The sequence below is a fragment of the Cervus elaphus genome, chromosome 6, assembly GCF_910594005.1.
Source record: "Cervus elaphus chromosome 6, mCerEla1.1, whole genome shotgun sequence".
In the NCBI taxonomy this organism is placed as follows: Eukaryota; Metazoa; Chordata; class Mammalia; order Artiodactyla; family Cervidae; genus Cervus; species Cervus elaphus.
The window spans coordinates 48,414,988-48,421,104 of NC_057820.1; positions in this window are offsets into that span (position 1 = coordinate 48,414,988).

Genomic DNA, 6,117 nt, shown 5'->3' on the forward strand with positions numbered 1-6,117 from the left:
ACCAACCTAGATAGCATATTAAAAAGCAGAGACATTACGTTGTCTACAAAGGTCCATCTAATCAAGGCTATGGTTTTTCCAGTAGTCATGTATGGATATGAGACTTGGACTATAAAGAAAGCTGAGCACCGAAGAATTGATGCTTTTGAACTGTGGTGTTGGAGAAGACTCTTGAGAGTCCCTTGGACTGCAAGCACATCCAACCAGTCCTTCCTAAAGCAGATCGGTCCTGGGTGTTCATTGGAAGGACTGATGTTGAAGCTGAAACTCCAATACTTTGGCCACCTAATGTGAAAGGCTGACTCATTTGAAAAGACTCTGCTACTGGGAAAGATTGAGGGTAGGAGGAGAAGGGGACGATAGAGGATGAGATAGTTGGATGGCATCACTGACTCAATGGACATGGGTTTGGGTAAACTCTGGCAGTTTGTGATGGACAGGGAGGCCTGGCATGCTGTGGTTCATGGGGTCGCAAAGACTGAACTGAACTGAATATGATGATAAGGATCTACAATAGAGAGACAGGAGGCTGGAAAAAAATAAGTTATAAAACTTGTAGCTGTGAGATGTCACAGAAGATTTAGTATGGTCTGAACTACAATTCTGATGGATGATAAAGTTTACTGCAAGAAACTTTAGGATGAAAGATTCAAGAGTCTGATCTTGGGACTAGGCAGTGAAGTGCCGGGAGCCAACACACGAGATCCCACCCATGATAAGGTCATGAGGAGAAAATCTGACAGGCAAGGCAGATCAGGTTTTCAGGGATGCTGAAAAGCTGCCCCTAGCACTCACCTTAAAAATGATATCTGTCTTTCTGATGCTTGCTTCAATAGACTAATCCTTAATTTCTGTGACACAGGCAGAAGGCCTTCCCCAATCTCTTCCCAAATAAGAATCAATTTAGAACTTTAATCAATAAGTTTCCCAGGTGGTGGTATCTTATGAGATTATCCAGGGTGAAAGGAGTATTTTAATTTAAACTCCTTTGCTGGTATTTTAGTTTGTTTGGCAAATGCGTTTATGCCCTTGGTACTAATGTGCATGACTGCTTATAATACCTTAATCATAAAATAGCATAAAGAACCTGATCATGTAAAGGCCCTCATAGACATAGAGCCCTTCAGGGAGTGAGGAAGCCCTATTAGAATACACAAGAAAAATTATTCTAAAAGTGGTTATTGGGTTAACATTTGCTTGCTGTGTTTTTGCTCTTAATGTGATAAGGTTGTGTTATGGAAACCATTTTTAATATAGTTAAAGATCTAGAAAAATAAGAGCCTAGCCCTAGTGTAGTAATAATGAGATGGTTGTTAATTGTCAGCCAGGAGTGCTAGGCAGAGGCTGCCTCACTGAAGCCGCAGAGTCTGTGTGGGGTAAACCTCTTAGATAAATTCAACTGACAACTTCTGCAGAAGAATTGACTTTTATGTTAACAAGGTTATACTTCTACTATGTTGTGACATGCTGTACTGTTGCCCTATGAGACTGTAACTTTTCTGTTAAGGTCACCATAGAAACAGAAAATAGGTTTACATTCACCTGACTTGCATAAAATGTTAATAGGCCCCAAAGCCAGAAGATAATGTACAAGACCCTTATAAACAAAGAAGTATGCAGAAAACACTCTGGTTTCATGAAGAACAAGCTGATGTAATGTTAAACTATCTTCCCCTTAGAAATGTACTAACTTAGGGTATAAAAGCTATGGTAAAAAATAAAGCATTGCCAGACTCTGCTGCACCCCCCATCTGGACACTCTCTCCCTCCATCTCTCTTTCTCTCTCTCTCCCTCACAGACTTGGCCCCATCAAGGCTGGTCTCTTGTGTCTTCTCTCACTGACGCCGTTCATCCCGAGGGTACCCCCTGGATCCTGCCGAGGCTGGATGCTGGCAGTGAAGGGGAAAGAGATTCAAAGATTACTCCAATTTTCAAGCTAAACTAAGTAATGATAACATCAACATATGCAAAACTAGGAAAATCAACAGAGAAAACCAGCTTTGAAGGAAGACCACTGATTCATTCATGGGATAAAAGTCAGGCAGTGTGATAGCTTCCCCTCAGGGAACAGCTCGTGAGTCACACTTCTTTTTAAGTAACATATTCTTAATAGGCAAAGAGAAAATATTTAATACATAGTTCTTTGGGAGGAATAAAAGCTGTTATAGCTTTTAACTCTACAAGAATTTTACAAGTACCATTTTAAAAGAACACTGTTATAATACTACTGAGTTGCTTTTCAAAATAAACTGAAAGAAGGAACAGAACACAAAAGTAGAGATGTTCAGTAAAATGTCAGAGATGAAGGAGTGAAACTACTCAATCCAATTTGACTGAACGCTCCTTGAGGACAGAATTGATCTGCTGTCCCTGCATCCCCACAGCACTGAGCACAGTGAATGAACACTACAGAATATTGATACTTAAGTAAGGCTGAATGAACAGTCAGAAAAGAGTGAGGGCAAAGACAAGCCAATTAGGAATACCCTACCCGAGCCTCCAGAACCCAACATACCTTAAAGGAGCTAACGCTATGTAAGGAGAGTGCTTTAGCCTTATCATCCTGGCTGAAAGGTAGGCTGAGCCTGTGGTACCTGATTTAGGAGAGCTAAAACACCAAACCAAAAATGGAAAGGAAACCAATTCTCAAGGAAACATACAGTGAGTTTCTGCTCCCCACATTACTACCTAATGAGACCATGCCCAACTCTAACCTTTAAGGCAGATAGTAGAATGCAACTTTTTAAGTGTGTGGCCAAAGATATTCAAGGGCATCCTGTCCTTTTAAACTGTTAAAAAGTCATTGCTTTGGTTGAAAGTGGTTTAAAAGTCTGAATCTCAATAGGTAGTCCCACCTTGCATACCATTGTTTCTTAAGCCTGTAGAACAGAGAAATGCAAATAGAGCTACTGGTAAAGTGAGATGATTGACGCTCAGGTGTTTCAAGTGGTTGCCAGTGACTGGGCTATGACCTGCAGGTTCCCCCAGGTTAAGATAATTTGGCAGAGTCCCAACTTATCCAATATGGCTACAAAGGGAACAACGAGGCTGCTTTCTAAATGAACTGATCTTATATAAATGTCTTAAGACCACCTCTTTCTCAAGAGGTTAGAACAGAAAAGAAAAGTCCAAACACTGGCAGTTGTTGTTCAGTCACTAAGTAGTGTCCAACTCTTTGAGACCCCAAGGACTGCAGCAGACCAGGCTTCCCTGTCCTTAACTCTCTCCTGGAGTTTGGTCAAACTCATGTCCATCGCAGAGAAGGCAATGGTAACCCACTCTAGTACTCTTGCCTGGAAAACCCCATGGACAGAGGAGCCTGGTAGGCTGCGGCCCATGATGTCGCAGAAAGTCCGACATGACTGAGCTACTTCACTTTCACGCAATGGAGAAGGAAATGGCAACCCACTTGTGTTCTTGCCTGGAGAATCCCGGGGACGGGGGAGCCTGGTGGGCTGCCATCTATCGCACAGAGTTGGACACGACTGAAGCGACGCAGCAGCAGCAGCATGTCCATTGAGTCAGTGCTGCCATCCAACCATCTCATCCTCTGTTGCCCCCTTTTCCACCTGCCTTCAATCTTTCCCAGCATCAGGGTCTTTTCCAATGAGTCAGCTCTTCGCATCAGGTGGCCAAAATATCAGAGCTTCAGCTTCAGCATCAATCCTTCCAATGAATAATCAGGGTTAATTTCCTTTAGGATTGACTGGTTTGATCTGCCTTCTGTCCAAGGAACTCTCGAGTCTTCTCCAATACCACAGTTCAGAGGCAGGATAAAATAACAGTTCAGAGCTCATGCTCTGGCACCATACAGACATGGGTTAAATCCCAGTTCTTCCAGTAAACAGCTGTATAACTGTATCTTTTAACATATTCCTATTATGCAAAGTAGGATCGATTACCTTCCTTAAGATTTAAATATATGGTAACTTCAGATGTTAGTATGTTCCTTCCTAAAACTACACCATGACCCCTTTGACTGGACCTGCATTTTCCTTACAAGCCTCAGCCAGTAATTTCTAGTGAAGAGCTTTCTAGATGGATGATCTCAATTATTGTGCTTTGAATCTCCAATTTCCCTCTCTGAGAACCACTTTATTTTGAAGTTCTTGTTCTTCAACCCACACCCTGGGCTTCATCAGTGAAAGTGAAAAACAGGAGGAGAAAATACAAAGACTCTCAAATTATAAGTAGAACTTAAAAATTTGTAGTTGTGTAAACTTAAAATTGATGCTTTCTTTAAAAATCACAAATTCTGTACAATCTATTAGCAATAATTTTAAAAAGTGTTCTTCATGTAGGAGGCCCAGGGAGGTACCCTGTCTGTGTTCAGCACCCCGACTTCCCTCTCTCAACTCTGGGATCTTTCTGTATGTTGTAGTGGAATCTGTGGTGTAGTGGGAAACAGAAAAGGGAAAAGTTCCACAGATTCTTCATTTGCATTTGGCCTTCTTTAGAACCATTACTACTCTCCTAGTTCAGGCAGTAAAGACTAAGTCCCAACCAGTTTCAACTCTGTTACAATCCTGCACACAGCCAACAAATTAAATCCTAAACTAGCAGTCTTCATGAAGATCCCTTCCCATCTCAAAAACTCTTAATGGCTCCCTACCTTTTATTCACTAGAAAGAGCCCAACTCAAATCCAAAGGCCAGGCTAACGTCATCCTACTTTTTATAGCACAGTACTTGTTTCCTCTTAATTCCCCGAAGGAAATTCTTTAAGGCTCTGACTAATCTGCTCATTGTGCACCCAACACAGACAAACCTGCACACCCAGGAAAAATTACACTCATTCCCACACTCCTTTCCTTCAAAGGCCAGCCCAGACTGCTCCCCCCACCACCCCCACATCTTTGCCCCACAACCATGCTCCTCAAATATACTGCCCAGTCTTCTGACCCTCTCAAGTACACCCCTTTTTACTGGCTATACTCTCGTGGCATCTCAATCCATTCCAACCACTTTGAAGGCAGGCCACATTCATTACACAGAGGGTCATCACTGTGCCCTGCACTTAGTATTTTTTAAACCAGAGGAGGAGTTCAAATAGTGTATCTAAGTAGGGCAAGACATACTGCCCATCTTTGATAATTCCCCTTTATTCACAGTAAAGGGCATTCAGCGTTCACTACAAAGCTGAAAATTATCTGTTAAGGAGTTTATTAAGCATAGTTATTCAGGGTAGAGATAAAAGAGACTTGGACTAGAGTGGAGGGCAGAAGTGATAAAACCAACAGGTCTGCATTGGACAAGGAGAACAAAGGAATCAAAGGTCTGGTTAGAACTACGTGTCTAAAGGAGGAAGATCAGGGGGGAGGTAAGGGGGGTTAGGGTGAAGAGTTCCATTTTGGATGGTTTCATTCAGATGCTGGTGAGCCATCTAAGAGGAGATATCAGTAAACAACCGGCTATGCAAGATGAGATGACCACTCATCTAAGCTGTAGATGTGTTGATTCCTTGGGGGAAGAAGATAGGTTAATAAGCAGAGGAACACTTAAGGAGTCCTGCAAAATTTCCACCCCATTTGGCCATCATCACATCATCACTTAGGAAACTACAAAGATACCTAGGTTCCTGTGGGCTAAGGACGGTCCCAAAGAGAAGTTCCCAGAGCCGAGTATAGCACAGGCCCATGATTCTTTATTTCCTGGGTCTGCGACCCACATCTAATCTGGTCGAGTAACCGTAAACACCGCCCAAATGCCCAGAGTACTCCTACAGAAGCAAGCGGTCACTGAGCGGGAGACCAGCCGGGTAGCGCTGCCTGCAGGGAGTTGTAGGCTGACGGCCGCAGGCGTTTGCGCAACCTCTTTGAGAGGCCTGCGTGATGCTGCGCCACGTAGATTGAGCCTGCAACAGCTACTGCAGGACCGTGGTCAGAAAACGCAAATCTGACCTTGCTTTCTTGCTTGGAATCATTTGGCGAGGAGGAGTTCTCATCACTCAAGGGATAAATTCATAGTCCTAAAGTAACATTCAGTGTCTTTTTCATCATGATTTAGTACCCAAGGTAGCCTTAACGTTTCCTAATTATTCTTCAAGAGGATTCTGGACGCTTCCTGCGAGAAAGGGGCTTGCTTTGGACCTCTCTTTTCAGTGCTTCCATAGCACTA